Source organism: Schistocerca serialis, chromosome 8 (assembly GCF_023864345.2).
Source record: "Schistocerca serialis cubense isolate TAMUIC-IGC-003099 chromosome 8, iqSchSeri2.2, whole genome shotgun sequence".
NCBI classification, from domain to species: domain Eukaryota; kingdom Metazoa; phylum Arthropoda; class Insecta; order Orthoptera; family Acrididae; genus Schistocerca; species Schistocerca serialis.
The window spans coordinates 357,712,839-357,738,631 of NC_064645.1; the positions used below are offsets into that span (position 1 = coordinate 357,712,839).

Genomic DNA, 25,793 nt, shown 5'->3' on the forward strand with positions numbered 1-25,793 from the left:
AGGTTTGGCTTTCTTTCACCTATCTTCTAAGATAAGCTGTAGGGTCAGTATTACCTCGCGTGTTCCTACGTTTCTACAGAATCGAATCTGATCTTCCCCGAGGTCGACTTCAACCAGTTTTTCAATTTTTCTCTAAAGAATTCGTGTTAGTGTTTTGCCATCGTGACTTATTAAAGAAATAGTTCGGTACTTTTCACACTTTTTAACACCTGCTTTCTTTGGAATTGGAATTATTATATTCTTCTTGGAGTCTGAGGGCATTTCGCATGTCTCATACATCTTGATCACCAAATGGAAGAGTTTTGCCACGGCTGGCTTTCCTAAGGCTATCAGTAGCTCTAACGGAACGTTGTCTACTCCCGGGGCCTTGTCTGACATGTCTTTTTCAGTGCTCTGTCAAATTCTTCGCCGCGCTGGGTAGCCGCGCGGTGTGGGGTGCCTTGTCACGGTCGGGGCGGCTCCCCCCGTCACAGGTTCCCCCCGTCACAGGTTCGAGTCCTCCCCCGGACATTGGTGTGTGTGTGTGTGCGTGCGTGCGTGCGCGCGCGCGCGCGCGCGCGTGTGTGTGTGTGTGTGTGTGTGTGTGTGTGTGTGTGTATGTGTGTGTTGTCCATAGCGTAAGTTAGTTTAAGTTCGATTAAGTAGTTCGTAGGCTTAGGGACCGATGACCTAAGCAGTATGGTCCCATAAGACCTTACCACAAATTTTCAAAGATTTTCATATACTTCACGCAGTATGATATCTCCGATTTCACCTCCATCTACGTCTTCTGCTATTTCCCTAATATTGCCCTTGTATAGAATCTCTATTTACTCCTTCCAAGTTTCTGCTTTCCCTTCATTGCTTAATACTAGTTTTCCATCTGAGTTCTTGATATTAATACAGGTGCTACTCTTTTATCCTAAATTCTCTTTAATTTCGTGTAGACAGTATATATCTTACCCCTAGTGATATATGCTTCTACATCCTTACATTTGTCCTCTAGTCATTCCTGCTTAGCCATTATGCACTTCCTGTCAATCTCACTTTTGAGACATTTGTATTCCTTTTCGCCTGCTTCATTTACAAAATTTTTAAATTTCATCAAGTTGCGAAGATCTAAAATTAAAATAACATTATAGAAGGAAAACATTGCAAGTGTTTTATTCTGTGCCAGCCAGGACACATATAATGTCACCTACCATAGAATCATTGCAACGTGGATCGAAGCTAATGTCTGGTATCGATAGGTTCAACATCACATAATCAGTAATTATGCTTGTAGTGCTGGCTAAACCACGAATCTGTGGCAATAAGTTGCCTGACCATCTATATAGTGCTTCCAGAAGTCCCATCATTTAGGTAATCCTATCAGGGTGCACTGTCGCAGAATATAAAGTTTCTCAGTACAGGAAATTTCCTTTGTCCTCAAAACAAGTCGTCACTTCAGCAGCAATCGTGAAAGCTGCCAAATAATGCAGATCACTATTTATTTCCCAGAACGATTATTATTACTATTATTATTATTATTATTATTATTTGCCTAGGGTTTATTCAACTATAATGCCAGTAACCTGTTACAAATACAAATGCATTCATAAAGAAATATCAGAAAAGAAAGAATTTACTCAACAATTTAAGATTACTTTACAATATGCACAGAGACATATAATGTACACATACGGATCTTTATGACACCAGATGTATCTGGGAGAGAAAGAAAAGAGAGAATTCAACAAAACTTAAGGAATATGATTATCAAGGTGCTAATGCAACGAACGATAATAAAATACAATTTGGAAACACACGTTACTTTACCGTGTAAATTCCAAAGGGCTTTATATACTTGATCATCCTCGTGAAAAAATACGATCGGTGGTGCTCTTCTTGAAATTGACATCTTCATTTTCATATCTTATCGCTTTCTATCAGCTTCAAAAATTGCAATTAAAAAAAAAAAGTGATTCACATTTTCGACTTCCTTTTCCTTTCATCTTACACGGTGGGATTATACGAAGGGCTTTCAATAATTAATGACAGACACTTTCTCTCGACCAATTTTGGTTTAAAAGATACGGAATTTGTTGTCGGACGTCGTGGAATATTTCTGCTGCAGCCCGTAGGGTTTCGTACGTGACGGTCCTGTACGTATTATTCAAAATGCCGTCTATAAGGGAGGTGTGTTCTAAGCATAGGTGTGATTCCTTTTGGCGGTAAATGAGAGCATGCCAGATATTTGTAGCCGCTTGCAGAATATTAACGGAGATCAGCCACTGAAGAAAAGCACGGTGAGTCGTTGGACGAGGAGTCTGTGATAATCGCAACAGTATCGCGCAAACGTGTCCGATCTTTCGCGTGCCGACATGCAGCACGCATCTGTGACGTTTGGAATGTTGGAACGTGCCGACACTCTCATTCGAGGTGATCGAAGGATCACAGTCAGACACTTCGCTGTTCATTGTCAGTTGTTCTGACCCATTTGTCCACCAGTTGGGGCACTCAAAGGTGTGTGCCCGCTGACTTCCTTGCCTCTTAATAGAAGGCCATAAAGAGCAACGAAGGACCATATGTGCAGAGCTGCCTGAGCCTTACGAGGTTGATCGTGACAATTTTTGTCGAACATCGTCAAAGGCAGTGGAACATGGGTTAATCACTCCGAAGCGGAAACAAAATGGCGTTTCGTGGAGTGCCGTGAGACCACCTTCCCTCCGAAGGAAAAGTTGAGAGCAGCTCCGTCAGCCGGTAAAACTATGGCGACAGTCTTCTGGGACTCTGTAGGCGTCATTCTGTTTGATATCCCTCATGATGCAACGATCAAGTGTGTATCGTTCTACGCTCAGAAAACTGAAGAAACGACTGCAGCGTGTTCGTCGCCACAAAAATGCAAACGAACTTGTCCTCCTCCATGAGAACTCAAGGCCTCACATGAGTCTGCACGCCCGAGAGGAGCTCACGTAACTTCATTGGGCTGTTCTTCCTCATCCCTGCTACAGCTCCTTCCGACTTCCATTGTTTGGCCCAATAAAGGACGCACTGTACGGGAAGCAGTACGTGAATGATGGGGAGGTTATTGAGGCGGAAACATGTTGGCTGCGAAGCCGATCAGTAGAGTGGTAGAATAAATTTCCTTTACTTTACGTCTATTGCAAAAAAAGTTTTGTCATCAGACTACCGGTTTCAGTCTGATGACAAAAAGATTTACGACCGCAGACGTAAAGTAAAGGAAATTTACTCTATATTCGGGTCACTGTTTTTCTCACGATCATGAAGCAGCTTGTGAAAAGAATGGTACACTGCATGCAAAGAGGCTCCCCTGTAAGGTGGCCTAATGCCGCCAAATTGAATGGAGATTATGTTGAAAAATAGGGTTTCTTACCCATAAGGGTGGCGAGAAATATGATGTATTTGAATAATGAATAAAAGCAACATGTTGTCAGACGAAAGTGTTGCAGTATTTTGCGCTTAGCCAGTGTAAGTGGGAAGGAGGTGGACCGTAGTTGGTACGCATTGTTGCCAGGGTAGTTATAAGGTCTTTCATCACTTGAAATTATCGAAATAATTTAGAATTTTAATTACTATATGAATGGCAGTTTGTGACAAACCGAAAAATGTCAGTTCTCTCCTCAGTCCTCGTCGGCTTCTAACTGAACTGAACTGAAGATCATAGAATGGATTTTCGAATACAACTTTTTTCTGTAGTGCTCCTCGGAAAGGAGCATTACCGTACCACTTAGAATTTCTATGGAATGCAGTAAATTTTACTAGCCTGATACGATAGTTATATTGCGAAACCTCTAATGACTCAATTATGAAAGTCTTGCTTCCGCAGCAAAAATACGACGGTGAGTCAAATGTAAACCTTAAATATTTTTTCAATATTATTTATTGTGCAGAAGTGGTACAACGCTGTATCACTTTTCAAAATAATCTCCCCCTCGCTCAATGCAAGTCCTCCAGCGCTTACAAAGTGCATAAATTCCTTTAGAAAAAAATTCTTCTTGTAATCCGTGCAACCATTCATGAACCGCGTGGCGTACCTCTTCATCAGAACGGAACTTCTTTCCTCCCATTGCGTCTTTAAATGCTCCAGACGTATGGAACTCCCTTGGGGCAAGGTCAGGTGAGTATGGTGGATGAGGAAGACACTCCAAATGCAGGACTGTGACTGTTGCAACTGTTGTACGAGCAGTGTGGGGCCTTGCATTGTCATCATGCAGAAGGACACCTGCTGGCAGCAATCCACGTCGCTTTGATTTGACTGCATGCCGCAGATGATTTTTTAGGAGATCTGTGCATGATCCACTGGTGACAGTGGTCCCTCTAGGCATGTAATGCTCCAAAATGACGCCTTTTTCGTCCAAAAAGAGTGTCAGCATAACCTTCCCTGCCGATGGTTCTGTTCGAAACTTCTTTCGTTTTGGTGATCAGGGATGGCGCCATTCCTTGCGCGCTCTCTTCGTTTCCGGTTGGTGGAAGTGAGCCCAGGTTTCGTCCCCAGTAACAATTCTTGCAAGGAAGCCATCACCTTCTCGTTCAAAGCGCCGAAGAAGTTCTGCACAAGCATCAACACGTTATTCTCTCTTTTCTGGAGTCAGCTGTCGTGGCACCCACCTTGCACACACTTTGTGGAACTGGAGCACATCATGCACAATGTGGTGTGCTGACCCATGAATAATTTGTAATCATGCTGCAGTGTCATTCAGTGTAACTCGGCGGTTTTGTTTCACTATGGCTTCAACTGTTGTGATGTTCTGTGGAGTCACAACCCGTTGTTCCTGACATGGACAAGGAGCATCTTCCACTGAAGTCGCACCATTTGCGAACTTCCTACTCCATTCGTAGACTTTCTGCTGTGACAGACATGCATCACCGTTCTGAACCTTCATTCGTCGATGGCTTTCAATAGGTTTCACACCTTCACTACGCAAAAACCGAATAACAGAACGCTGTTCTTCCCTGGTGCAAGTCGCAAGTGGAGCGGCCATCTTTATACTGATACTGCGCCGGTATGTGTGCATCTGCACTATGCTGCCACTTACAGGCCATTCTGCACGCTGTTTGTAGCACGCTTACCAAATTACAGGATAACGGCGCAAAATTTCGATTTGTTATTATAAATTTAAGGTTTTCATTTGACTCACCCTCGTAGAATAATGCGGGGAAATTGGTATTTCTTGTAATATTTCTGCCTGCAGGGAGGGGAGTGGGGGGGGGGGCTGATATCGGGAGCCAACAGTACATACTTGACCACTTTGCGTTCTATAAAGACTGACGTTGAAACGTGGATTAATTAACCGTACCTAAAGACTGTTAAAGGGAATATCGAGGTCTGAATATGGTAACTGAATTGAATCCTAGATGAGAGTTTGTGACTATCCCATTGAAGTGAACGGTGAACCGAGTAAGATGGTGCAGAGGTAAGGCGATGGACTCGCAATTGAAAGTACGGTGTTCAAATCCATTTCTCTAAATCACTTAAGGCAAATTCCTGAACGGATCCTATTCAGATGGGTGAGATCATTCCCCACTTCAGGTTTGTGCAGCGAGTCTTTAGACTTTGTTGTCGGGTGATCTCGAGACTTATTTTTTCACTAGTACTCAACTCGTCTCAGGTCCCAACCTAGAAACTGCATATATTTTTTATTGAAAATTATTATTAGTAGTGGGCAACGGCCTTGCCGCAGTGGATACACCGGTTCCCGTCAGATCACCGAAGTTAAGCGCTGTTGGGTGTGGCCGGCACTTGGGTGGTTGACCGTCCGGGGCGCCATGCGCTGTTGCCATTTTTCGTGGTGCACTCAGCCTTGTGATGCCAATTGAGAAGCTACTCGACCGAATAGTAGCGCCTCTGGTCACAGAAAACCATCCTATCCGCATCCTTAGTGAGGATGACACGGCGGTCGGATGGTCCCGATGGGCCACTTGTGGCCTGACGACGGAGTGCTTCTTTAAATTATTAGTAGTGGGGGCAGAAGACCTCTGGTATAAGGAGTCACCCTCGTTGTACCAACGGATTTGTTAAAGATTGCAGATATAAAGAAGAGCAGAACGGGACTGTTTTTTGTCCTTGGTGTCGGAAACGATGACAGGAAGAATAATCCACAATGACCAAAGACATTAGTACGCTGTGAAAACGGAATTTAGTACGTTAAAGTTACTTAATGTCCGAACATTTCTTAGGCTCCACCATGACCGTTATCGTTATCGAGTGGAAAGTAGACAGGTGTTACTACGGAAGTACTGTGCGAAGAGTTGTACCAAGTGTTGGATGGAAAACGTGCTCGGATAACTGAAGCAGTTGAGGAGACCGCTTGCGAAAAACGGGAAATCCGGGTTCGAGTGCCGGTCTGAAACAAATTTTCACTTGTTAATGAATTATTTCTGTACCCTCATGAGGCTGACCAGTTAGTTCAGTTATTTGCACACTGCGTTTCGAAAGGTCAAATCTCAATTATCATACTGTTGTATGTGGATTAATATACCATATACGTGTTGTGTTTTGGCCTTGCAGTAACTTGTGGCATGGCTCACTGTTTTGTGGACGCGTTTGACAAAAAGATTAACGACTATGTAAATGTGAAAGTAAAATAGATAAGTTACATTTCTCCCGTGGTTACAGCTTCCTTTCTCTGTCGTGAGAAATCGCATAAATCAGCACACTTCGTAAACACTGAGATAACAAACGTGGCGTCTAGAAACTAATAATTGCAACATACAGCAACACAAAAGTACTATTTCGGAGTGCAAAGAACCTACAGCAGAACAAGAATTATTTAGGAGAAAGTATTGATACACACCTCAAAGAAAGTTTTGCATCACCCCAGTTCCCAAACTCGTGAAGATAGACGTTGACTGTGGACATTGTATCACAGACACAGTCCCTTTGACTGTTCAGAGATGTCACTAAACCCGCACAAAGATGTAAACAACCATGCACGAGCAGCACCTATTAGACGCAGGTGGTCCGACAGCCGATCAGTTCCAGTCATTCCACCAGAAAGGAGGTACACGGCTCGTGTTGTCTGCAGTTCAGCCATGCCTAGACAGTCAGTACCGCCGTTCGATAGCACCCGAATTGTTACTTCGTGCCAGGAAGGGCTCTCAACAAGGGAAGTGTCCAGGCGTCTCGGAGTGAACCAAAGCGATGTTATTCGGACATGGAGGAGATACGGAGAGACAGGAACTGTCGATGACATGCCTCGCTCAGGCCGCCCAAGGGCTACTACTGCAGTGGATGAACGCTACCTACGGATTATGGCTCGGAGGGACCCTGACAGCAACGCCACCATGTTGAATAATACTTTTCGTGCAGCCACAGGATGTCGTGTTACGACTCAAACTGTGCGCAGTACACTGCATGATGCGCAACTTTACTCCCGACGTCCATGGCGAGGTCTATCTTTGCAACCATGACACCATGCAGCACGGTACAGATTGGCCCAAAAACATCCCGAATGGACCGCTCAGGATTGGCGTCACGTTCTCTTCACCGATGAGTGTCGCATATGCCTCCAACCAGACAATCGTCGCAGACGTGTTATTCAAGGAAAACGCATTTGAAGATTACTTTTGTTCGTTTACCTTGAACAATTCCAAAACTGTGGTATCTAGAGAAGGCGTATTCCAGTACAAAATTTAAATAAATTAAATTTCTTACTAACAAGTCCTGTTACCTTTTTCTGTAAGACTAAGTTCGTGCATTGCAAGCGGGAGAATATGAAAATATTGCGGGTGTTATTTGTAGGCGTTGAGAGTTGCACAAAACCCAGTGGAAGGGCCAGGTGAATCACCATGTATATAAACAACAATTTACTTGTTACTACAATGTTACATTGGTTTGTGGGTGTGAGTGTGTGTGTGTGTGTGTGTGTGTGTGTGTGTGTGTGTGTGTGTGTGTGCGTGTGTGTGTGTGTGTGTGTGTGTGTGCGCGCGCGTGTGTGTGTGTGTGTGTGTGTGTGTGTGTACGTGAGTGCAGGGTGGGCGAGACGTGAAGCTTGAAATTTGGAGACAGAGTGAAAGGAATGACCGAAGGAGTGCAATCATATGGTTATTCCAGAGCAGTGGGTTGTAATGATTCATGTAATACGTATTATAACTAGGTAAAGGTTCTAGCAGCACAATGATTATGATTTAAAATAATTCGTGCAGACAGATATACGCTTAATAATATAAAAAAGATATATGCAGGGTGAGGATGAAACTTGGCGGTTAGCATTCGATTCCTCAGCCCAAATCAAGACAAAGGTGTATCCAGCTAAATCTAATCCTATAAGTAGGCTTAATAGAAATGAGGTTTGGAAAACGAGCCTCTGGCAATGCTGCATGTGCATGCGGCATGGCAAAGAACAGGTATCATGAACTGTGCACTGTGTTGCAGCTGGCCCATTAGCTCAATGCCACGAGCCATCATCAGGTGGCTTTACATGGATAAATATGGCATTTATGTATTGTGTTAGTCAGATCAGTTAACAGTTCATTTTAAAACCCAACAGGCACACCCACACATAACAGTTTGCACCATATGTAGGCTTGAGAGTACATACACGGTAAAGGAAAAACGCCGCATTTACAGGTCAGTACGTGATTCCTTATCCACATTCAAGGCAAAAGTTTATCTGGCAAAATCCGATGGGGTTCATTTTGGAAGCACATGTATGAAAACGATGACTTGACAACAGTACCACATCTTGCAGCACATCGGAATGTACATAGGGACGTGTAGCACCCCGCAGTACCATACCAGCTGTCGTAGCTCACTGAGTGGACTGCTGGGGTCCGATTCTTCGACATGTTCCTTTATTATTTTTCGATAGTGCTCGTCGTTCATAAGCATCAAATCATATTGCCACATGACGGTAGCCTGTCACATGACACAGGGATCCATTAAACGGCATTTTTCTGGCTCTTAAGTGCTCAGTGCACAATCAGATTCAGGTATGGCAGCATCCAGATGGAGTACACGAAACTGTGAACACATCGATATGCTTTTGGTGCTGCTTGGATCCAACAACGAAACTGCTCGTGTGTATGCTGCACGGTACCCTCATGAGCGCCATCCTGGTAAGAATGTTACTCGTCGGCTGGAGCAACGCCTTTCAGAAACCTATAATCTTCGTCAACACGTAATGGGAAGAGGTCCCCCAAGGACTGAAAGTACTCGACAAACAGAAGACGCGAGTCTTGAAACCGTCCCTCGGCGAAGTACTCGTGATATTGCAAAGCAGTTCCAGATACCTCAAAGACTGGTTGTTGAAGTGTTGCACGAAGAAAAACTGCATCCACATCAATAAACGTTAAGTCAACACCACCGAGCAGAAGACCACAACCGACTAATACAGTTTGGTGAATTGTGTTTGTATCATGTGGAAGATAACGAACATTTTATAAATAACATCATATGTACTGACGAACCCTATCTTCACCTGTGAAGGCATTTTTTTTCTCCACAACTACCATTATTGGTCGGAACACAACCCGTATGTCACACGTGAACGTGACTTTCAAGCACGCTTTGCTATAAACCTGTGGACTGAATTCGTGAGAGGAGTGGTTTCGGGCTTTTACCTATTGACAGACAAGTTCAATTTGCCCCTATTTTATACGTCTCTTTGCAATACATTGCCTGTTGCATTAGAATAAGTTCCACATGATGTTCAGAGCTATGGTTTCAGCATGATTGTGCACCGCCAGACTTTGGAGAGAATGTGCGTGACTAGCTAAATGAAGGATTTCCAGGGAAATGGAATGGCCGTGGAGGTCCAATGTTGTGACCTGCATGTTCCTTGGACCTTAAACCACCAGATTTTTATTTGTGGGGACACTTAAAGGAACAAATTTAAAATTCTCTACCCATGGATTTATAAAACCTAACAGTTCGCGTGCATGCCGCTTTGGCAATGATGGATGCAGGCGTGTTGCGTAGGATTGAGCGAAGTTTGATCCAGGAAGTGGCGCATTGTTTGCAAGTGTAAGGCATTGATTTGAATGTCTTCTCTAAAATGAATGTTACTAGAACGTGTACGTACCGCCTCTGTGAAGACGAGTCTATTCTACAAACGTACAGAATGGGATTATTGTGTGTAGCGTAGCGAACAATCAACGATGACGTGGCAAAAGTCATGGGATGCGTCCTAATATCCTGTCGGACTCGGACCTCCCTTCGCCGGCCTAGTCCAGCACCTCGACGTGACATGGACTCAGCAAGTCGATGCAAGTCCTCTGAAGAAATTTTTAGTCCATAACTGCGAAGCTGTTGCCGGTGCAGGATTTTTCTTTACGAACGGATTTCTCAATTATTTCCCATAATTGTTTTATGAAATTCATGTCCAGCGATGTGTGTGGCCAAAGCCTTCGCTCGAATTGCCCGGAATATTCTTTAAACGAATTGCGAACAATTGTGGTCCAGTAACATGGCGCATTGTCATCCATAAAAATTCCATCTTGTTTGGGAATATGAAGTTCATGAATGGCTGCAAACGGCGTCCACGTAGCCGAACATAATAACCATTTCCAGTCAATAATAAGTTGAGTTGGACCAAACGACCAAGTTCATTCCATGTGAACACATCCCACAACATTATGGAGCCACCACCCACTTGTAAAGCGGCCTGTTTGTAAATTGGGTCCGTGGCCTCGTGGAATCAGCGCCACACGACGACGACACGGTTTTCCTGTCGTTTATGGTCCAATCGATATGGTCACCAGACCAGGGATGCGCTGCAAGCGATGTCGTGGTCTTAGACGAGTCACCATTGTCAGTCATCTGCTGCCATAGTTCATTAACGGCAGAATTCGCCACAATGTCCTAAAGGATACGTCCGTCGTATGTCCCACATTGATCTTTGCGGTAATTTGAGTCAGTGTTGCTTGTCTGTTAGCATTGACTCTCGGACATTAAATGAAATTCGTCGGCCACTGCGTTGTCCGTCGTGAGAGGTACTGCCTGAAGTTTGGCATTCTCGGCACACTCTCGACGCTGTGGATCTCGGAATATTGAATTCCGTAACGATTTCCCAAATGGAATGTCCAATGCGTCTAGCTTCAACTACCATGCCGACTTCAAAGTCTTAATTTCCTTCGTGCGACCATAATCACTTCGAAAATATTTTCGCGTGGAACACCTAAGTGAAAATGATGGCTCCGCCAGTACAGTGCCTTTCTATACCTTGTGTACGTGACACTATCCCTGCCCCATGTGTTTTGTTACCTCAGTGTAGTGTAGCCTACCTATTATGTTTTTGTACTTCGCTGGATACATAATACGCTACTGTATCCACTATTATTTTCTGTTGACTTTATTTGTGTGATGGACGAAACGACATGATCGTTCGCTTCTGTAGGAAGTTCATGTTGTGTCTTAATGTTTAAGTAAAGTTACCAGCGATAGAAATAAATGTACAAGATACCGCATTGTCGGCGTATAAATTGGATATAATTTGATGCTATAACTGAAAAAAGTAGTTTGGCACCAATGCGATTCGAACACCGGCGAGTCTGCATGTCGTTATCCCCAACACTGTCTCGTCGAAACGCATTGTGGAAATAAAGAGTGGCTAGTAAGAGTAAACTTGTTGTTTCATTATGTGTATTCAGAAACATTTTGTTTGATATTGAAAAAGCGTGTTGTTATTCTCTTTATCGGCAAAAGGTGCTCCATTATCTCCACATTCAGGGAGGAGACTTCCAAGGGGAAGGTAACAACCAGAAAAAGATTGAGTAATCATAGAAAGGATAACTTTTTTGAATTGGAAGGTAGAATGTCGTAAGTCTGAAGGCAATCCCAAAACCAGAGAATCCGAAAAGATGAATGTAAAGTTTCAGTATAGATATAGTGTAGGTCAGTAAGGTGAAATGGAGGGAAGAAAAGGATTTCTAGTCAGATTGATATAAGGTAATATCAAGAGTAGCAGAAAATAGTGTAACAGAAATAAGATTGATCATGAATATGAAGGTAGAGCAGAGATACTGTTAATAGTTCAGTGACGGGATCTTTCTCAATGATGGAAACCATCACCCGACCTAATGTTACCAAGTTTGTTACCATCCTGCAGAAGATTCTCTGGGAAATCCTGCTGTATCCTCCATACATTCTCCATCTCTCCCCCATGAGATTTCCATATTTTGGAGCCCTGAAGAAAGACGCTCGTGGCCGTCGATTTTATTCAGACTAAGAGGTGGCGCGCCTGGATGCAATCATGATTTCGTGTGCAGATGCTAACATTTCTCCACGACGGACCTGACTATCTTCCCTCACTTATTATGTGATGTGGCGATTACTTTCGAAATAAACAATTTACTTACCTTTTTTCAATCTGTCCCGCTTTCATTTGACTGTCCCTTGCATTACCAGGCTCTCGGAAAAACGTCATTCTCACAATCCCGAAGATAGCAACGCTGGGTAAGTACAAAACTTTTTTTACAATAACAACTCAAGTACAGTATACAGAAGAGTGGAAAAGAAACTTCAGGAGCTGTTAGATGCCCATGAGCTTGACATTAGGAGAGGCAATTCGGATTTTGCTCTTGATTATGGAAACAAGACTCAAGAAAAATCAACAGATGTTCATACTACGTATCGGTCTAGGAAAAATGTTTGACAATGTAAAATGCTGCAAGATAGTTTCAGCAAAATAGTTATAAGCTACAGGGAAGAAGAGTAATGTACAATACGTACAAAAAACCAAGAATGAATGGAAGATAAGAGCGAAGTGCTCATACTGCAAAGGGTGTAAGACAGGGGAGCTGCAATTCTCCCCCGGTGTTCAATCTCTGCCATCGAAGAAGTAGTGATAGTTATATAAGAAAGTTTCACGACAGAATTAAAAATTTGGGGCGAAGGGATATCAATAATGAGATTTCCTGATGATACTGCTATCCACAGGGAAAGTGAGGAAGATTTACTGGAGGGGATAATCTAATGTACACACAACGTAGATTGCTTGGATTGAGGAGTAGCAAAATGATTTAGCAGCTAAGGTAACATGGGAACTTGTGACAGTAATTCGGATGAAGTGAAAACTCTGCTACCTTGGAAGGAAAATAACAAATGATGTAGAAAACACGGCGGACATACAAAACAGACTAGTGCACGCAAAGAAGGCATTGCTGATCCGAAGAAATCTGCTTGTAACAAACATCGACCTTAATTTCTGGAAGAAATTTTTGAGAATTTATGTTTGGAGCACGCTATTGTTGGTTGTGAATCGCACACTTTAAGAAACCTGGAAAAGAAGATAGTTCAAATTTTGGCGTTATATAATCTGAAAATTATGTGGAATAATAAGAAGTAATGGGATTATCTGCAGAATCTGTGAGGAAAGAAACGTATGGCGAGCATTGAGGAGAAGAGGAGACAGGACAATAGGACATAAATTTCGAACAAATGGGAATTACTTCCACGATACTAGAGGGAACGGCAGTAAGTAAAAACTGCAGGAGGAGAAGGAGATCAGAATACAGCCAACAAATTATTGTGCAAGGGCTGCTCTAGTGTGAATGGCACAGAAGAGGAAATTGTCTCTGGCAGCATCAAACCAGTCTGTTTGGGAGAAGGTTGCTTTCTCATCTTCTTACCGTGCTTCTAACAGTCGGGGTTTATGAGTGAAGTCTGATTCTTCTATTACCAAAGGCCAAATATTTCGGAGCGGAAGACTGTCTCCCATTTCTCGTTGGAGGGTGAGCCATCATCAGCTACACACACACAGAGTTGTCCGGGCAGTGTCTCTAGTATGACCGTCGATCGTGTCGCCTCGATCTTTTCAGTTTTGAGTGAACAGTGAGCACGTAAAGATGCGTAACGAATAGCGTCTCACGCCAAGTATGAGGGCCTGGTTAGAGATTTCGCCTGTGGCATGCAGCCCACAATACATAACTGTCGAGCTGTTCCTTCTTCACGCCAATTCTCGACCAAACACTGCGGGGGCAATGAAGACGCTCCTGCAGCGTTTCTAATGAGAATTTTTGATCACCCACAATACAGTCCGTACTTGGATCCCCCTGAGTCTCATCACTGCTCACAAGAACCGCTGGCTAAGAAGACAAAATATTTCCACAGACAACGAGCTGGAGACCAGTGCAGATAACTGGCCGAAAGCACTAGCGGCTATTTTCCATGACGAGAATATTGGAAATCTGATACAACACTACAACTAAACTCGAAATTGCAGCGACGACTATGTAGAGAAGTAGGTGGAAGGCGTACCAAATAAATCTTTTCTGTTTTTCACTGTGGTTTCCATTGCCACACAGACGTGTGTGTGTGTGTGTGTGTGTGTGTGTGTGTGTGTGTGTCTGCGTTTTGGCAAAAACTGCTCTGCTACGGTAATTTACAGCAGGATAATTATCGATGGCGGAGTCGTGCAGCTGTTGTTTGAGAAATGCATTGAGGATGCTTCCGATCTCGACAAGTACCTCCGTAACGCTATTAATGCGTGATCTGTGGTAACCTTAGGGCCTCATCTTCCCTGTCTGGTACCGATGAAGAATTGGGCCTTATTATTACGTCAAGGACCCACGGACACTAAGCTAGATGTGTGTTCAAGTCTTGATGATGCTCAGTCTACTGCTAGTGTTACAAGACACACACTCTGGCCACTGTTCCTTGCCTACCTGTTGCTCCTGAATCGGGTAACTGCAACATTTGTTCGGTTCTTCCATACGTGTACCTGCTGCGTACTTTGTTTCATAAAGGGAACTCTATTCTTTTTCTGGGCATCAACTGGCGATTCCAGCGTTCCGGACAGTATTGATCAATACCGCACTTTGAAAGCTGCTGTGTTCAGAGAAAATTCCGGCAGCAATATTCCGCATGTTTGTCGCAAGATGCAAGTCGATTATTCGCATACCGAGTATCATTAGTAATTCTTCGAACTACGTTTTCCTAAATCAAGAGGAAACCCTCAGAAATATTCTGCTTGATGCACTACGAAGAATTTGAGACTACGCTTCAATCACCAACATTAGAGCGCCCGTCACCCACACCAAATCTTAGTATACCGATAAATACGACGTTATTATAGGATACTGAAAAACACGAAGCCAATATTTATTCGTGTTTGTTTAGTTATTTTGTGTATTTGCTTTGTGGGATACTTCAATAATTTCTTCCCTCGCCCACATATGATCGTAAATGGTCTATGTTCGTACAGATGTAACGCCAACTCCTGGTTACTTCTGAGTAAGATATAAAATCTCACCTTTCTTCTTGCTAAGCTCCTTTGTGTTCACATTATGATATAATTAACCGCTCTCTGAGCTACGCACCTCACAGTAAGCAGCAAAAATTCTATCAAAATAACTTCGAGATACATTTACTAGTTTCAGCCACTTCCGTTTTGGGCTCAATCAATACACGATAGAATGCCTACCGATACATACATATTCAGCATACGCTTTAAAATTCTCATGTTTTCAATGCCACTTTTCTTGACAGATGTTTCTCGAGCAATTTCACAAGTTATGTTTTTAAATGGCACTTAAAACAACAAATGAGTTGTGCAGCCATCATTGTAAACAAACTGAGATAATACACCAATTCTTAGCTGGTGCTATCTCCTTGGAGTTCCTTTTCCCAGAACTCGCTATATCGCAAATCGTCTGTGCTTTACACCTAAAATTCTTTTTATATATGCCACTATAACTATTGTTATTATTGTTATTACTGTTATTATTATTACTATTATTATTATTACTGTCACTATTAGTTGCAGCAGCAACAGTACAAGTACTGACAGTGCTAACTGTATTGGTTCACATGCAACATTATTTACTTTCATTGTCACTATAAACAATCAAATTATTTTACTGCTACAGGTATTTGTCGTAATGTTTTTTAGTAGGTAACTGTCATGTAGAATTGCGAAACCCTGGTCAGATATAGAGAGTGCCTAATGCCCATAATTACGTGAGATTATATAAATCAATAAACAAAATAAATAAACAAAAACAAAATTTGGTGACTCTCACGTAGTAATATTTAGTTTCTAACAATATGAAAGCGAACATGAAGCTCTACTACGTAAGTCATTCACAATTTCCTAATGACATTCAAAACTATGTTATCCGCCGTTCCAGCTGCCTAACAGAAATAATGTTGAGCATTCTTGAATTATGCCAGAAGTGTTTTGTATATACGAGGCCGTCACAAAGTTTTAATCAGAACACGATAAAATATAGGTACGTAATTATCTTTTGTTTATTTGCAGACATATGTCTGCAGTCCTGCTACACATTATAATCTCTGCTCCATAGTACCCTATCACGCCGCTAGAGGAACCAGAACAGACTGAGGCAGCCCATTTATACGGTGTATTAGCTCAGTATCCAGCGTTTCCGAGTATGTATCTATTCCAAGCTTCTTTTAATTCGTCTCCTCCTTCCCCTCCTCCCTTTCTCTGCCCACTTCAATTTTCTCTATGAAGCTGGTAACTGTATAGATATCATTGGTGATCTCGAAGCTCTCGAAGAATGAAATTATAATGAAATATAGACCTTTAGCTGCTTGCAGGCGACAGTGTCCGTCTCCTCCTCACCAATCTCCCTGTTCAAATTTTTGATTTCTCTGTCTATCTTATCCTCTCCCCTCTCCAACTCCTCCTTTGTGCATCTCCTCGTCCCTCTATCTGCGTCCACCTCCTCCACTCTCTTTGTCTGTCCATCTCGTCCTCTCCCTTTCACTCTCATAACGTTATCCCAATGGAAGTCTCATTCAAACAGGATGAGATACACAGTGTACTCAAAGTAGTTACATCTTGACGTCACAGTTTTCGATCAAATGTCTATGTTAGTGATAGAAGACTGGTAGTGCATAGCAATAATAAGTGCAAACAAAGTGGAACACATGAACATCGACCTCCATGTGACCAGATTAGAGGAAACGCTTATGCCAACTAAGAACGATAAGAGCTATCCCACTGATAATGTCTTAAAGGCGAAAGGCGAAACTCTTCTGGGAGAATAAAATATAGTGCAGCAAGAGAAGTCGTGGTTTATTTTTTTTAAGAAAAAAGAAGAAATCTGTGTTTACTGCGGAAGATGGCAACGCAAACAAACTCGTTTAACCTAATTTTTATTTTAAATACCACGACCGGTTTCGGCACCCAAGGATATTGTTCAGTGTTTGTATATCAGGAATACAGGCTAACTTTAGATTCAACTGCAGCCGAGTGATTAAATTATATGTAAAAATGGAAACGAAATTGATGGTCCACCGTCCTGCCACTTATAACTCGCCGGTGAACTGAAGTCCCCAAAAACTCTCCATGACTTCCCCACTCCCCGTTCTCATCTCAAATATTCTTCCTGTTTGATAATAGGCTGTTAGGTTTACCTTTTTCTTCAGCTATATAGCACCTATTTCGACGTGCCAGTGCCGACTTTATCACGGAAGTGTAATCACAGTCAGCTACTTCGTGATCGGGCCTATCTTGAGAAACAAGCTTAAAACCTCGTGTAGAACATTCCTCAGTCATCTTAAGTATGATAGGTAGCCACCACTGTCCGTAATAGTGTGCACCATTCCACGCGTTGGGTGGAAAATTCATTTTCGTTTCTGTCTTCTACTAGCAGAATTTTTAACACGCTTGCTACCTCTGTGAGAAGATTTTCGTTGCTGCTATCATATATTTCAGAGGGTGTTTTAATTTGGTATATTCGTAATGCTGATTAATTATCGGGAAACATCTGTCGAATTCTCTGTTTGTTGAAACCAATACAACGCAGTTCGTTGCTGAATGACTATGCCTTTTTTGGGTCATCATTCTTATGACTGGATCGATACGACTTACTACGAAATTGCCCCAATGTGCCAATGTTTTCATCTCAGACTAGCCTTTTCAACCTACTTCCACTATTATTTGTTGGATGTTGTCCAATTTCTGTCTTCCTCTACAGTTTTTAAACTCTGCGTCTCCCTCTAGTACCATGGAAGTTGTTCGCTGTTGACTTAACACGTCTTGACATGCTGTCCCTTCTTGTCAATGTTTTCCACATGTTCCTTCCCTCGCTAATTCCGAGGGGAACATCCTCATTCGTTACCTTATCAGTTCACCTAATATTCAACATTACTCAGCAGCACCATATCTCAGATGCTTCGATTGCCTTCTGTTACGGTTTTCCCACAGTCCATGTTTGACTGCCGTACGTAGGGGAGACCGGGGCACGTTGGCCATAGGGGCAGGACGGCCCGGTCGAGTTAGCTCACACAGTAGACGCTGGATCGTGCTGGGAATCAATCAGCAGGTTGGTAGCACTGTCCCGCTCCCTCTACAGGAGCAATATGGGCGGCGGAGCAGTTTTGGGCAAGTTGTAATGATTAACTGTTTTTGTGCGTGTGTGAGTAAAATTCCACTCGTCGGTTAAATGTGTGTTATGTAAAGTTTGCTTACTTTAGGTGCAAGAGGAGAGTAGTATAATTAAAGGTCGTAGTTTAAGGATTATTTCTATATGGCATACAATCTAAATTGCTTCAGTGGGTTTTGTGACGAGTAGAATTTATTGTAAACATGGCGATGAAGCAGGTTGGCCCAGAGACGATGGGGCACGATGGCCACCCAAGCCAACCTGCCCCGTCCTATGTATTTTTTTAAACTCGATGAAAGATTTGTTATTTTTAATGATAATAACATTTATAATTCGTCGAGTTCATGAAGTTATTAACATAATTTTCGAAGTTAAACATATTTCGATACATTTCAGAGGTCAAAAGATCGTCGTATTCACGAGATAAAAAGCGTTTTAAAAAGAAAACACCAACCTGTAAATTTTGTTATAATCTTAAATAGCGATCTAAGTAGTCAGAATCTGGTTCATTTCTTTGTTTTTAGAACATCAGAGTTACGGCCTTAGTTTAAACCACTTGCTTTATCTATAGGAACATAAAAATGGTGCGAAATTATAAAAGAAAAAGTGAAAGAGGTATGATTTCTGAAGATACGATGCTAAAAGCAGTTTTAGAAGTAAAAGAAAAGGGAAGATCTGTGAGGGCTACTAGCGAGGTGTTTGGAATTCCAGGAAAAGCTTTGGGGAGGTTCTGTGCTAAGTACAAACGGACCTCATGTCAGCCTACACAGTCAATTGAACTTCAGGAAACTGAACCTCAACCCATGCCAATGGACCAAAACCCTCAGCATGGAGGAGTCCTACAAATACTTAATGACAAAAAGTAGCCTTGGGATAAATTTGGCTATGATAAAAGATTTCAGGTATGAAATGTGGTTAACTAAAATTACTTTTATTTGCGAAGCTATTTTTTTCTCTATCCCTGCCATTGTTATTGTGTCTATCTCTACGTCGTCTTGTGCACTGTAGGCCTAGTGATTTGTCTGCGTATAGATATGCTATTGCATGCAACAATAAAATACCCCAAACATGGACCGAGACCGAAATGGCGGGAAGTGATTGGTTCACAGGATTCTTGAAGAGGCACCCTCAACTCTCCATTCGGACTCCTCAATCATCTAGTTTAGCTCGGTGCACCAGTTTCAACAAGCATAATGTAAAACTGTTTTTTAATAATCTCGACATAGTTTTAAAAAGATTAAAAGTGACCCATGCAGACATCTGGAACATTGACGAAACTGGAGTAACTACCGTCCAGCGTCCTGATCGTGTAGTCGCTCGAAGAGGCTTTCGCCAAATAAGGCGAGTGACATCGGCTGAGAGAGGCTCACTTGTTACGATCGCTTTTGCAGTTAGTGCGTTGGGTAATAGTGTGCCTCCATTCTTCATCTTCCCGAGGGTCAACTTCAAGCCTCATTTTATCCTTGACGGCCCGATTGGGTGTGATGGAACAGCCCATCCTTCGGGATGGATGACGGAGACAAACTTTGCAAAATGTATGAAACATTTTGTTCTTCACGCTTGCTGCTCAAAAGAACTCCCTTGCTTGGTTTTGATTGATAATCACAGTTCACAACTCGGCTCTGAAGTTCTTGATTATTTTAAAAATGATGGAATCGCCTTTCTATCTTTTCCGGCGCATTGTAGCCACAAGCTGCAGCCTTTAGACAGAAGTGTTTATGGGCCTTTTAAAAAGTTCGTGAATTCAGCATGTGATGCATGGGTTACCAATAATAAATGGCCTATGACTATTTACGACATCCCGTCTATAATGTGAATAGCACTTCCAAATGCTGCAACTCCCAATAACATAACCAGTGGCTTCAAGGTAACTGGGATCAATCCCTTTAACAAAAATATTTTTACTGACAGTGATTTTATGCCTTCTTACACTTCGGATAGGCCAGATCCAAACACTGAAAACAGTCCATCAATTCGAGCTGAGATAAGCGTAAGACCGTTTCCAACTCCAGAAGAGGTCAGACCTTTTGAAAAAGCAGAGCACAGAAAAAGTATGGGAGCAGGGAAAAGGAAAAGAGTATCTGCCGTAGTGATAGACACTCCAGTAAAAAAAGCCCTCGAGGAAGAACAAAAAGGTGCAAAAGAAAAGAAGACGAAAGCATTGGAAAGAAAACTTAAATCACAGGCAAAAAAGAACTTTTTCAAAAAGAAAGTAGGAGCAATGGTAGAATGAAATTAACTAAATCAACTGCAGTAGGCCTAAAACGCAAGAAGAAGCCAATGGAAGATGACGATGATGAATATGATGATGATGATGATGATGATGATGATGAGGAAGACGAAGATTCACTGTGCCTAAGGTGTCTCAAGCTTTTTTCAAACTGTCAACCTGGAGCACAAACTGCAAGAATTAGGCTCATCAGACATGTGTCAAAAATGAAATCTGTGGACTATTTTGTGAGTGTTATAACTGTGGACAGTGATTAAAGTTGATTGGTTTGTATTAAGACACTATAATTCCTAATAATTTTAAGCTTTCGTGTTGTCATTATAAAATGTTAAGCATTTAACTCAATATTCAACTTGATTTGGTGTACATTAAAGTATGTTTCTTGGTAACTATTCGTCTTATTTTGATATCCTAAAGTTATACTAGTTTAACTTATCAAAATATTACATGGGTCAACGTGCCCCAGCCTCTGAGCCAACTTACCCCGAGGTAGGGGCATATTGGCCCACTTGACATATGTCCAGTAATTAATTTTTTTAAAACTATTTAACTCATATTTTCAAGGTTAATAATTGTGATCCAGATTTAGTAAGACTGCTCTAAATATTTAGCAATAATTTCATAAATTTAAATATGTAAAAAAACTTATATATATATATTTTAATAATATGGCCAACGTGCCCCGGTCTCACCTACCCAGTAATTTCTCCCACCAATTGAGGCCTATGTTTGATACTAGTAGACTTTTCTATGCCACGAATACTATCTTTGCTTATGCTAGTCTGCTTTTTATGTTCTCAGTGATTCGTTCGTCATGGATTAGGGTAAATGTACCAAAGAGTGCGCAATCCCAAAGAGAGCTCAGCTTGTGTTCCTGACAGTCGTCTAAACTGATCAGCTCGCCACTGACATAATTGTATTGGGAGTGGTATCAAAAACACCTCGTAGACGTTGTGTGAAGAAATCCTGTCTTTCCGAAGTGAAACAGGTAAGAATCGGTTTTCAGCTTTCTTGGTGTAGTTCTGGTACTCTGTTGCATAAGTTATGCACAGAATACACGAGCAGTAGTCTTTAATTCTTGACTGCATTTTCGAAGCCGGCTTCCAATCTACCATACTGTATCCACATGTTTTGCAAATGTGAAGTGTGCTGCCAACTGTTGACTTCGCTTGGAATCGTTATTTCTGTACGAAAGAGGACCCTTATAACGTTCCCAAAGAGTGTGTGCGTTCTCTTTGAGTTGGTTGGTTGGTTAGCTATTTGATTTGTGAGAGGGGACCAAAGGTCATCGGATTACGGGAGGATGGTGAAGGAAGTCGGCCGTGCCCTTTCAAAGGAACCATCCCAGCATTTGCCTGAAGCGATTTTGGGAAATCACGGGAAACCTAAATCAGGATGACCGGACGCGGGTTTGAACCGTCGTCCTCCCGAATGCAAGTCCAGTGTGCTAACCACTGCGTCTCTCTTTAGGATACAACTGTAAATATATACCTCTGGAGTGCGCCCAAATGACAGAGTTCGTTTCCGAATGACTTCAAATTAAGTACCAAAATCGGACAGGAAGGTCATCTAAACTGAAGAGCTGTTCAGTAAGGTCAGGTAACGAATTGAAAGCGGAGAAAACAAACAAATGTTGCCACTGCCCTTGGTACGAAGCAGTCTGCTTTCATGAAAAGACTGAAAGCTGTGAGAAGGGAATATATATTTGGGCATTTCCAGAGAACTGGATGCAGTGCGTTAAGTGTGGGAGATAATGGCGTGAATAGTGTTCTTCAATTGAGAGTGATATTGGGTTCATTTGTGACATTTGCTAAATGCTTACTCTTTGGGTATGTTTTGCGTACTCTTATGCGCAGGCGAACGAAAGAGTACACATTCCCCGTTTTTTGTATTTTTAGAAAGGTCAGTGAACGTATTACCTCTCTGTTGTTGTAGTTTTCTGAACATGTAGGTCTTCTGTTAATAAATATAAACCTAAAATGATTTTGTTTTCCTATTGATTATAAGCCAGATAATTCCGGTTATTCCTGAACCGTGCATTCTTAGGTATGGCTCCCCTATTCCTTAACTTCGTCTACTTCGTGATCACTAATTTCGATATTAAGTTTCCCGCTGTTCATATTTCTGCTTCTTGTCATAATTTTCGTCTTTGTTCGGTTTCCTCTGAATCCATGTTCTGTACTCATTAGACAATTATTCCATTCAACACATACTCTAATTCTTCATCTTCTCTGAAGATAGCAGTGTCATTAGCGAATCTTATCACTTACATCCTTTCATCGTGAATTTCAATCGCACTGTCTTATTTCCGCCATTGGTTCTACGATGTATGGACTGAACAGTTGGGGTGAAAGACAGCATCCTTGCATTACACCCTCTTTAATCTCAGCACTTCGTTTTTGGCCTTCCAATCTGATTATTTCGTCTTAGTTCTTGTACATAGTTTATACTACGCGTCTCGCCCTATAGCTTACTCCTATCTCTCTAAAAATTCGAACATCTTACGCTATTTTACACTGTCAAGCGCTTTCTCCAGTCGACAAATTCTATGAAAGTTTCTCGATTTTTCTTCAGTCTTGCTTCCATTATCGAGCACAACGTCAGCACTGCCCTTCTGGCGCCTTCATTTTTCTGGTAGTTAAACTGATCGTCATCTAAAAGATTGTCAGTTTTCTTGTCCGATGCCCCACAGTTAGAAGAATATCAAACCCGGATAATTTTCCAGCGAGATGGAGCACCGCCCACCCCTCCATGGGCTTTGATAGCGCGTGATTTCCTGGATGAAACACTTCCGGATCGATTGACTGGAAGGAACGGTCCAACATCCTGGCCACCCCGCTCTCCAGACATTACGCCCCTTGACTTTTTTTCTGGGGCTATATCAAGGACAGAGTCTTCGCCACACCAGTTGCTGACGTCGACGAACTGAAGGCGAGGATACAAGCTGCTGTGGCTACTGTGACAGAACACGCATTACGAAACACCTGGAGGGAACTGGAATATCGCCGCGACATTCTCCGAGCTACCAAGGGAGCACTTGTTGAGGTTTACTAACGTAAGTGATCTTAAATAAAACTAGTAACACTAACCTATGTAACGGCTTCAAATGTAAATTACTATGTCAAACGGTTATTCTGTAATAAATCGTTATAATCAGGGCAAGACTTTGTGCTCACCCTGCATTAAAACAATGGTGCAAAAACACTAAAATGGAAATATCACCAAATAATTCAACCTATATACTGTTGAAAGAGCAACTAATTACGAACCCAACAGTTAGAATAGAGGGTTCACCAGTTCTCTAGCGACGAGAGGTGCGTTACCTGGGAGTTATCATTGAGGAAAGGTGAAACTTCGCAAGGCACATTAAAACCGTAACCCAAAGGGCCTTAGACGTGCTTAACCACCACATTTGCATTGGACACAAGAGATTCCATCTCCCCCCCCCCCCAAAAAAAAAATAGTAAAGTTATATCACAATAATATACTAACATCAATGACGGTGAGAAGGGTACAGAGAAATATGCTATTAAGATCAGTTGGAGCCTACAGGACATCTTCGGATGGGGCCTTGTTGGTAATAGTGGGGCTTTGCCCCCTTGATATCAAAATTGGGGAACAGGCAGCATGGTTCTGGGAGAAGAAGGAAGAGATCGAGAAAACAGGGTATATTCTGGGTATTCAGGCTGGGGGTAACGGTGTGATCAAGAGAAGGGGTGTAGAGCTGTGGCAGGAAGCATGGAGAGCCGATGACACCGGCCGAGGAACTTCCCTGTTCCTGCCAGATGTAAAAGAACGATTAGGTTTGGGATACTTTAAGCCCACAAGGCGACTGTTCCATTTTCTCACTGGTCATGGGCCCTACCCGACATACCTGTGTCGGTTTCGGAGAAGGGCTACGCCTTCGTGCGGCTGTGGTGCCCCGGAGGGTACTCCCAACCATGTGGTTTACGAGTGTACCCTATACAATGAGGCAGCACCTGCGCTGAGACAGCAACTACCGCCGGCCGAAGTGGCCGTGCGGTTAAAGGCGCTGCAGTCTGGAACCGCAAGACCGCTACGGTCGCAGGTTCGAATCCTGCCTCGGGCATGGATGTTTGTGATGTCCTTAGGTTAGTTAGGTTTAACTAGTTCTAAGTTCTAGGGGACTAATGACCTCAGCAGTTGAGTCCCATAGTGCTCAGAGCCATTTGAACCATTTTGAACAGCAACTACCGAACCACGACACCTTTACCCTACTGCGACATGATACATTTCGAGTACTGAGCGACTTGGCCAACGAGTTATTACAAAAAATTCTTTTAAAATGTCTGGGGGACAACCGTGATAAACGACAAATAATAAAACTCATCCCAGTACTCCAGTCCCATTACCGCCTGGACATGGATAGGTCGACTGCCGCTACAGTTGAAGTACGACACGTCCTGGATTATGGGGAGTGGAGTACAACAACACCGAATTAGACAAGGCACCGGGTTTGACGTAGATTAGGTTTTTCTTATAAGTAGGACTTAGACATAGGAAAATAAACAATAGGAACCTGCAGCAAATAGCCAGGACGTGTTGGGCGTGCCCAGTGCCAGGGGCACGCTCATCGGGATTAGCTCGGTGGGCAAGACCGTGAAAAGTACGTTCATACACGACTTGCCCATCTGTAACGCTGCAGGTAGTATAGAGGTTAGCTTTTGACTATATCACTAGAGTGAGCAGAGTAATATCAATAGTAATGTATCTCGCCCCGATTGCAATTAACACTACTTATAGTTCATTGTAAACTAGGTGTAGTCGGCCGGTGTGGCCGTGCGGTTGTAGGCGCTTCAGTCTGGAAACGTGTGACCGCTACGGTCGCAGGTTCGACTCCTGCCTCGGGCATGGATGTGTGTGATGTCCTTAGGTTAGTTAGGTTTAAGTAGTTCTAAGTTCTAGGGTACTGATGACCACAGATATTAAGACCCATAGTGCTCAGAGCCATTTGAACCATTTTTGAAACTAGGTGTAAATAACCATTATAATAATTTTAGAACCCACTAATTGTATAAGGTGGTGGGTTATTATGTATAATAAAGGATTAGGAATGAATAATTTAAGATAATAATAAGTACAGTGGCTCACAAAATCGTGAGGATTATGTTATTGGAAACTCTTCGTTCTGTGGAGTTTGGTTTGGCGAGATTACTTTCTACAATCTCACTTCTTCACTGCTAGTAATACTGTTGATACTCAAAATACATCTGGATATTTACTCGTTCATTCGGAGAGCAATATTTCATTTTTCAGCGAGCCATAT

General features: G+C 42.4%; 1 long non-coding RNA gene and 1 pseudogene across 1 annotated transcript in view; both read left to right on the top strand.

Annotated features, from left to right (window-relative positions):
• Positions 1–25,793, top strand: part of LOC126416309 (uncharacterized) — a 1,765,436-nt gene that overhangs the window by 1,095,931 nt on the left and 643,712 nt on the right. The window lies entirely within an intron of this gene.
• LOC126417242 (5S ribosomal RNA) lies at positions 5,645–5,762 on the top strand (annotated as a pseudogene).